Here is a 9,826-nt window from a genome sequence, read left to right as displayed (position 1 = left end):
TTAAATAAATTAATCCAACATCATCTACAACATCCACAGCTCCCCACAGCTGCCTGGGCGGTTCTTACCATGGCCCAGCTGTGGCTCTTCAACCACCGAGGCCCCACCCCCAGGCCAGGCACGAGCAGCCGTGGGAAGCTGTGGACCCTCCACCTGTCCTGGACGGGGGGCCTGGGGACACAGGCTGGGGGCTGCTCTGGGGCCCCTCCACCCCAGGCAGGTGGAGAGGCCCTAGCTCCCCACCCAGGCTCCAGCTTGGCCAGGGGGTGTGGCCTCAGGGGGAAGAGGAGGGGCACGGGCAGGGCCTCATGCTCCCCACCACACTTTTAGGAAGGCTACATCGCCCATGACTCCATGACCTATTCCAGAAATTAACTATCCTTATAGTTAGAAAGCTTTTCCTAATATCTAATTTAAATCTCCCTTGCTACAGATTAAGTCCATTACTTCTTATCCTACATGGAGAACAATTGATCACCTTCCTCTTATAACAACCCCTAACACATTGGAAGACTGTTATCAGTTCCCTCCTCAGTCTTTTTTTCTTAAGACTAAACTTGCCCAGTTTTTTTAACCTTTCCTCATAAGTCAGGTTTTCCAACCCTATCATTTGTGTTGGTCTCCTCTGGATTCTTTCCATTTTGTCCACATCTTTCCCAGGGCCGGCTCCAGGCACCAGCTTACCAAGCAGGTGCTTGGGGGGGGCCACACCAGAGAAGGGCGGCACCTCCGGCTCTTCGGCAGCAATTCGGCTGGTAGTGGGTCCCTCGCTCCCGCTCGGAGCGAAGGACCTCCTTCCGAAGTGCTGCAGATCGCGATCCCGACTTTTTTGTTTGTTTGTTTTGTTTTTTGTTTTGCGAGGGGGGGGGGGCTGCTTGGGGCGGCAAAAACCCTGGAGCTGGCCCTGATCTTTCCTAAAGTGTGACACCCAGAATTGGACACAGTACTCCAGCTGGGGCCTCACCAATGCCGAGTAGAACAGGACAATTACCGTTACATACAATACTCCTGTTAATAAACTCCAGAATCATAGTAACCTTTTCTGCAGCTGCATCACACTGATGACTCACATTCAGTTTGTGGTCCACTACAATCCCCAGATCCTTTTCAGCAGTACTACCACCTACACATTTATTCCCCATTTTGTAGTTGTACATTTTATTTTTCTTTCCTATGAGAAGTACTTTGCATGTGTCTTTATTGAATTTCATCTTGTTGAATTCAGACTAATTCTGTAATTTGTCAAGGTCATTTTGAATTTTAAAGCCTGTCCTACAAAGTGCTTGCAATCCCTCCCTGCGTGGTGTCATCTGCAAATTTTATATGCATTATCCAAGACATTAATGAAAATATTGAATAGTACCAGACACAGGACCAACCCCTGTGCGACCCAACTAGATACTCCCTCCCAATTTGGACATCAAACCATTGATAACTATTCTTTGAGTACAATCTTTCAACCAGTTGTGCACCCACCTTATAGTAAATCTAGACTACATTTCCCCAGTTTGCTTATGAGCATGTCAGGCGGAAGTGTGTCAAAAGCCTTACTAAAATCAAGTTATATCACATCTATTTCTTCCCCCCATTCACTAGGCTAGTAATCCTATCAAAGAAGGAAATTAAGATGATTTAGCATGATTTATTCTTGGCAAATCCATGCTGATTATTTCTTACAACTCTATTATCCTCCAGGTGCTTATAAACTGATTGTTTAATAATTTGCTCCAATATCTTTCCAGATATTGAAGTTAGGCTGAGTGGTCTAGCATTCCCCGGGTCCTCCTTGTTCCCCTAGATAGGTACTATGTTTGCCCTTCTCCATTCTCCTGGGACTTCTCCTGATGTCCGCCATGAGTTCTCAAAGAAAATTGCTAACAGCTCCAAGATTGCTTTAGCTAGTTCCTTAAGTACCCTAAGATGAATTTTGTTAGGCCCTGCTGAGTTGAATACATCTTACTTATCTAAATATTCTTTAGCCCATTCTTTCCCTATTTTGAGTATCTGCCATTACTGACCTTGTTAGTGCAAGCCGAAGCAAAATCTGCATTAAGCACTACTGCTTTCTTGACGTCAACAGTTATTGGCTCTCCTTCCCTGCCAAGTAGAGGACCTACATTTGCCTTTGTTTTTCTCTTGCTCCGAATGTATTTAAAGAACCTTGTCTTACTTGCTCATTAATAAAGTTTGCTTTACAACATTATTAATACTCCAGTTTAACAGATGAGGAAACTGCCAGGTTAAATGCCTACACTGAGGAAAGTAAAAACAAAAAAAAATTCCCACTGGCTCATCTGAACAGTGGTTAGCAGCAATGGGAGCATTGAAAAAGCTTTGCTAACCTCGCATCGCACTTGACACCATAGTACACACAGACCCACACACCAGTGCCTGCTCTACAGTAGGGCTGATCCCCCCAAGGGCAGATGGTTTACACCTTTCCCCACTGCACACAAGGCCAAATGACTTGCCCGAGGCCCGTCGAATCACGGCGGGGGGTTCTGTGACGAGGACGTAAATTCCCAGCCTGTGTCAATCCAGCCTTCCCAAGCCAGGCCCCGGGACCACCCTGAACCTGATGCAACGTGCTCAGGCCACACATACCTCGGCAGCGGCACAGACACCCTCCGCCACCCGCGCCCGACCCCTTCCCCAACAGCGGGGCCCTGGCCCCGCCCTCCCGATGCTTGTGGACGGGGGAGGCGCCTGCCGCCTGCGCCGGGCCCAGCCTCAGCAGCAAGAGTGTCCGGCTAAGCCAAGCGGCGGGCTCCAGCCGCGCCTTGCGCCCGGCCCGGCGGGAGGCGGCGGACCCGCAGGTGAGGCGCATTGGCGGGCTGGGCTCTGGCTGTGCTGGGCCCGAGTCTCCTGCGGCCTCTCGCCGCCAGCTCCGGGGCGCCGCGGCCTCCCCGGGCTTGCACGGGTCTGGGAGGGCGGCGGTCCCCGCCTGCCCTGGAGGGGGCGGGTCCTCGAGCCCGGGCGGGCGGCGGGGCTCCCAGCGTGGGGCACAGGCTGGGTCCGGTAGCGGGAGCTGCGGCCCCCCTCTCCCGAGCGGGGGTGGGGAACCCCGGGAACCTCCCAGGGGAAGAGCGGAGACACGCTCGCCCTGCCCGAGAGCCGCGGCCGCTGGTATGGGGCTGTCTCTCCCCGTGCGGTGCGGTGCCCCCTGGAAGTGACGGGCTCCGGCTGGGCCCCGGGGGGGCTGCTGCAGACATCCAGTAGCAGCACAGGCCGCGTAGCTTGAGCGGGGCTAAGCTACAGCAATTGCTTAACGCCCCCCTCTCCCCAGTTCCTCCACCTGGCCGTGGAAGGGCCTGGCTCCCGCCCCCAGACTTTGCAGTAGCAGAGAGCTGGATCCACACGCCACAACGGCTTTATATAATGGCTTAAAATGCAAGATCTGAGCACTTGTAAATTTTGCGTTGGAATCCGGATCCCAGGGTTTAGATTCATCTCCATCTCTAGAACTGGTTCAATGCGCTCAAATTGGTTACTCTTCTTTTTCCATGCTGCACTAAAAATAATTGATTTCTCTCATCTTGTTGGTTAATATTCACTTGAGCTACAACATTAATTTGTTGTTAACTTCCCTCTTTATTGATTGAAAGAATTTCATGTGGAATCCCTACACTTCATTCTGCTATAACCATACTGGCATTTTCTCACCATGTTAGAAGCTTTGACTCCTAAACTTAAAAGGTTATTGGGTAACAATATTTTTAAGAAGCTTCTATAGTCCACCTGTAGAAATACAGCACACCCTTGCAATACACACTTCATTATAATGAATCTTTGTCTATACCGAACCTGGATCCCAACTACAGTACAATACTGTGTGTGGTTTTAAAAAAAAGGGGGAGGAGGCGCGTTGCACACGTGTGCACAACTACAGCTTGGCGCCCCGCCGCTGTGGTGTTTTGATTGTCTTTTCGTTCTAACAAACCCCTGGCTATAATGAACAAAAGGCTTGGATCCTGACAGGCTCATTATAGTGAGGGTGTAGTGTAAATAGCTTCATTCTGAAATGTGGCATCAATTCAGTTTCCTTCGTTAGAACGATAAAATGGAGTTGAAGGCACTAAATTAGTTAACAGATTCCAAGTTATGGTGATTATGGGACAAACTCCTCAAAGGTCAGGATTTGCTGGCTTCATTGGCCTTCCTTTCTCAGATCCGTGGGCCTAAGGAAAGAGGAATGGGAAATCCTTACTTTAAGTTAAAAACAGGTGTACTGGACACTTTGGAATCATTAGTTTTTCTAAAGCCTCTCAGCAAGTCCAGGAGAAGACTGCTTACTTTGGAAAGCAATATACGGGTGTGATGTTATTGACATGAACTGGGACCGTATAGATCATTGTTGCAACCAAAGTCCTGTAGTGGCATCAAATCTTGTATAAAGGGGGTCAAATAGGGTGTCTAAGACAAGGTTATGGTTTGCTGGTTATGCTATCTGTCTGCGTATCGTTTTTGTAGTTGGAGTTATGAATATTGGCGCTATACTGTCTGTATTTCAAACTTCTGCTATGTTTCTGAGTGACACCCCAGACAAGTTGGTGTCAGCTCTGCCTAGCCTGCTTGATGGCCCATTAAGGACCATCAGCTATACAATTGACCCATTGAGAGAAGGCAGATATGCCTTGTAACTCAAAGTATGCAGGGACTTGCCCATGTGACTCCAGACTCCATTTTGCTGTAATTTTCCACAGTAAGGACAAAGAGGTGTTCTTACACCTGGCAAAGACTATAAAAGGCTGATGCCTCATCTCCATCTTGTCTTCAGTCCTGCTTGTTACCTCTGGAGGGACTTTGCTACAAAAGGAAGTTCTATACGAAGGACTGAATGACCCATCCCAGCTGGGGATGTACTCCAGAGACTTGATTTTAAACCTGCAGTTTATTCTATCACTGCTACAAGCCTGAACCAAGAACTTTGCCATTACTGTGTGTAATGTTGATTCCATTTAACCAATTCTAGCTCTCATCTCTTTTTCCTTTTATGAATAAACCTTTAGATTTTAGATGATTTGTGGGTAAGATCTGATTTGTATATTGACCTGGATCTGGGGCTTAGTCCTTTGGGATCAAGAGAACCTTTTTTCTTTTACTGGGGTATTGGTTTTCATAACCATTTGTCCCCCTAACGAGTGGCACTGGTGGTGATACTGGGAAACTGGAGTGTCTAAGGGAATCGCTTGTGTGACTTGTGGTTAGCCAGTGGGGTGAGACCAAAGTTCTCTTTATCTGGCTGGTTTGGTTTGCCTTAGAGGTGGAAAAACCCTAGCCTTAGGCTGCAACTGCCCTGTTTTAAGCAATTTGTCCTGAATTGGCACTCTCAGTTGGGTCCCGCCAGAACCAGCATCGTTACAACGGGGGAAACAACAATTTTTAAAAGCAGCAAAGAGTCCTGTGGCACCTTATAGACTAACAGACGTATAGGAGCATGAGCTTTCGTGGGTGAATACCTACTTCTTCGGATGCATCTTTTTCTTTAAAATTCATACTTGCCATGACATGAATTTAGTAATCAATGAACATTTTCTTGTTTGGAGAAATCTAGTTTTGAAATCAATAGTGGAAACTTTGATGCTGTACTCAGCTGGATCAAGCCTAGCCTGCGTTGCCTCATCTTTCACTTTACCTTGTTTCCTGCTACTATCTGATAAGCCACCATCTGCATTCTAGAAACAGACTAGATTAACTTTTCCTGTTTTCATCTGAGAGAATATTTGGGATGAGGAATTAGACCATTTGTTTTGCGTTTATACTTTGACTTGTTTTGCACATCTTCACTGTGAATGGAAAGTCAAAAGTCTTGTTTTGTTCTGTAGCGGACATCTTTTAGATTTGGAAGCTAGAGAGATCGAATAGCTCCCATGAGGAACAGCTTCTAGCTTACTTAAGGAAAAAGAGTTGATTCTCAAATCAGTCCATTCCAAATAAGTAGGGAACTCAAATTTTGAACAAGTTGTCGCAACTGGCCTAGTCTCCCTCTCTAGTTGAGAGTTAATCAGTTATAAGTGGACCCAACCACTGGATCCCACATGCTTCTAAGCCTCTGGGTCTAAGCAGAGGTGGGTCACTGTTCCTAGATCTGGATCTCTAAGGCAAACTTCAGGTGCAGATCCTATCACTGACACCCTTCCTTGGGGCGTGGGGCTCTGCAGCCTAGCTGCCTTAGGCTATTTCTACACTACACAGCTTTTAGTGACATAGATGTCGCTACAGCCGTGCCACTAAAAGTCGCGCATTGTAGTTGCTGTTTGTCAGCTCTCCTGCCGACAAAAAACTTCCACCCCCAACACACTGGCACTTGTTGCAGCAAAACTTCAGTTTTTTGGGGATTAACACCTCTGAAAGGCACAAGTTTTGTCGTTCAGTTGCCAGTGTAGACATAGTCTTAGGGCTTGTCTACACTATGCAGCTTTTAGAGACAACAGCCTTGTTGCAAAAAGTCAGCGTGTGTGAATGCTCTCTATTGGTATTTTGTCAGCACTTTTGCCGACAAAATACTTCCAGCCCCGCGAGCAGCAGTGGCCTTGTCGGCGGGAGAGCATTCCTGCGACAAAGCCGCGTTCACACTGCCACTTGTGTCGGCAAAACTTTTGTCTTTCGCGGGGCGGCTTTTTTAAGTACCCGTGAAAGACACAAGTTTTGTCGACAACATCGCAGTGTAGACAAGCCCTTAGACTCCAGTGCCTCAGCCCTTCTGAGTCGCTGATTGCTTTTACTCGCACACTCACAGTTCCACTTTACTATGGGTGCTCTGAGCTGCTTTATTAACCTCTTCAGGGATGGCATGGCTGGTAAGCATGGAATACAGGCTTTGCAAAGGAATTTCTTAACCAGGGTTGCATCATTTTGAAAAATAAGAGCCCTGAGGTACACTCCTAGTCTTATCTCATTTCTTCTGTGAGTCTGAGGTATGGTCAGCCTTGCAGGCAAGGCAGAGTCCCTCCCACTTTCTCTCTTCAGCCCAGTCTTCTGCCATGTGGCAGTGGATGGCCTTCCTTCTTACCCGTATGCTCTAGCTTGGAAATTCCAGCCCCTTCTTCCCATCAGGCTTCTGTGTACACAGTCCTTTGTTGCATGGTGATGGGCCAGAAGTTGAGACAGTCAAATTTGATGACACTTAGTTGCTCTGTGATGGCTTCTCAGACCTAGTTTTTAACTAGGTGCCAAGCCCTTAATATAAAATGGATGTTTAATCCAAAATGAAGATTGTAATACAAACTGGAGTTCACAATTTGGTATAGACATATTCCTCTCTGTCATGTGAGAACTTCTAGATTTCTAATGTTAATATTACTGGCATCTACTTGAGGAAGAGAGGAGACATGTGCTCATAGCTTCCCATTTTACTTTTTTTAAAAATCACAAGTCATAAATGGCTTCCCGAAAGATCAAAAATAAGGTAGGTTACAGTTCAGTATCTTTATAAACAGCCAGTATTAGCATTATTATATAAGAGAGGTGCTTCAAATTAACCTGATAGCTGAAGACTCCTGTAGGAAAATGGAGTCCCTGAATCAGATCCAGAGACAACGCTCTTAGAAATTCCAGCAGCTGAGAATGGCGCGGACAGGACTTCTCACCATGGCCTTGCACTTAGGCTTTGGAATAGGGTTGCCAACTTTCTAATCTCACAAAACTGAACACCCCTGCCCCACCCCCTGCCTCGGCCCTTCCCCGAGGGCCTGCCCCTGCCCCACCCCTTGCTCCATCTCCCCTCCCTGTCGCTTGCTCTCCCCCACCCTCACTCACTTTCACCAGGCTGGGGCAGGGGGTTGGGGTGTGGGCTCTGGGGTGGGGCCAGGGATGAGGGGGGTTGGGGTGCAGGAGGGGGCTCAGGGCTGGGGCAAGGGGTTGGGGTGTGAGCAGGGTGTGGGCTCCGGGAGGGAGTTGGGGTGTGGGAGGGGACTCTGGGCTAGGGTTTGGGGTGCAGGGTCCCAGCGGCGCTTACTGTGGCTCCCAGGAAGCGGCTGCCAAGTCCCTGCGGCCTCATGGCACATGGGCAGCCAGGGAGTCTCCGTGCTCTGCCCTCGCACCCACAGGTGATTGGTCGCGGTTCCTGGCCAGTGGGAGCTGTGGAGCTGGCCCTCGGGGCGGGAGCAGTGCGTAGAGCCTCCCTGGCTGCCTCAGGCACCTGGCGTCCACTTCTGGGAGCCACGCAGAACCAAGGCAGGTAAAGAGCCTGCCTTAGTTCTGGGCCCCTGCTGTGCCACCAACCAGACTTTTAATGGCCCATTTGGCGGTGCTGACTGGAGCCCCCAGGGTCCCTTTTTGACCGGATGTGCCGGTCGAAAACTGGATACCTAGCAACCCTACTTTGAGGTGACTGACTTTTGGTTAGTAGGCTTAGTCTTCTGGCTGAGTAGAAGTCTGGTAAATTTTTCAAGCCCTGCTTATCCATACGAACATCTCTAGTAATTGGATAAATGAATTTGGGGGTTGATTGTACCCTCTGAAGAATGTTTCTTTCTTTTGTTGCAGCCAATATCTATCTACTTGTGGTGAAAGCTTTCTTTTGATCATACCAAACTGCATCCCAAACCTTCCTTTTCTCCCAGTGCAGTCTTTCTTGATTTTTCTGCCTTCCATGTATCCACTGGTATCCTTGATCTCCCTCTGAATGGTTCTTCCTGACTATCTTTTTTTTAACCAGTTTCCTGCCTTTCTTAAGGGTCTGGTACCTTGTGTGATAGCACCATGAGAATTGAGGAGAACTTACTGTTCAGCCACTTTGGTAATATACTACTAAGCATGGGGAAATTATTGTTGTCCTTTAGTTCTCACAAAGTATTTTTAACTTCCATCACCAAACTAATCGGATCTGCAGGTCTCGCAAATATAAATTCTAGCTTTTTTCCCCTCTAAGTATCCACCTGCTTTCTCATTTCATATGCTAAGACTGTAAGATCTCTGCAGAGAATTGGTTTCTGTTGCATAAATTCAGTGCTTAGCATAATGGGCCTGATCCCTGATTGGGGCATTTAGGGGCTACTGCAATACAAGATAAGTCTCACGTTTTTCTTTTGATAAATCCTAATTTCTTAGGACCCCCCCCCACCCCCAAAAAAGGAATTGCCATAATTAAAACAGATATTGAGACATTGAAGCTGGAAATACAGATTATGTAATCAAAAGAAGATTATAAATTATTTTTACGGCAGTGGTTTTTAAGAGTTACCTCTATATTCTTGCAATATTTCAACTTTGTGCTGAATACCCCAATAGCAAGGAAAAGGGCATTCACACATTTTTCTTCCCTGCACCCAAACTTCTTAAACTAAGTGTAAACAAATGCTTACTGGCCTTTGGGCTGAGAAGAGGGGGCATTTAACAAACTCTACTAAAATTGAGGAAATTCTGACGCTTTCCTCTGTAAGTCACCTTCCATATTGCTTCCCCCCACAAAAAAAGTGACCACTCTTTTTTTTTTTTTTTAAAGTACTGTAGGAGTTGGGGAAGTGAAATGTAATAGTTTTTGGTTCAATTTTAACATTGTCTGCCATATTGAAATTTCACAACACAGATCAAATCAATCTCTGAATATTGCATCGCTGCAATAAGACTTAAGTTTTGAATTAGTACTCAAATTATTTTCAGCAGATATTAAAGATCATTGTCAGGTTAGCTAACATTCCTTTTCAGTGTTTATGCTAAGACTGGGAAACTGATTTTGTCTTGACATTGAGCAGCTTTTGTCTGATGGTCCAATACTAGAACAGACTCAAGCAATTAGTGGAGTCCTCTGTTTTGTGGCTCAACTGGCAGTGTGTGCAACCTAGACTTTAGTAAGGCATTTGATACGGTCTCGCATGATATTCTT

At 47.0% G+C, this 9,826-nt stretch overlaps 1 protein-coding gene across 1 annotated transcript in view; it reads left to right on the top strand.

The window, feature by feature from the left end:
- Positions 1 to 2,714: 2,714 nt before the first annotated feature.
- Positions 2,715 to 9,826, top strand: part of LOC112112606 (E3 ubiquitin-protein ligase TRIM13) — a 9,323-nt gene continuing 2,211 nt past the window's right edge. The window contains exon 1 of the mRNA XM_024208577.3: positions 2,715 to 2,816. The gene's annotated coding sequence lies outside the window, so the exon portion shown is untranslated. The remainder of the gene's footprint in view (positions 2,817 to 9,826) is intronic.

This window comes from Terrapene carolina, unplaced genomic scaffold, assembly GCF_002925995.2.
Source record: "Terrapene carolina triunguis isolate 2854851 unplaced genomic scaffold, T_m_triunguis-2.0 Scaffold142, whole genome shotgun sequence".
In the NCBI taxonomy this organism is placed as follows: Eukaryota; Metazoa; Chordata; order Testudines; family Emydidae; genus Terrapene; species Terrapene triunguis.
The sequence above is the reverse complement of the archived record's forward strand: the minus strand, read 5'-3'. Positions and strand labels throughout refer to the sequence as shown.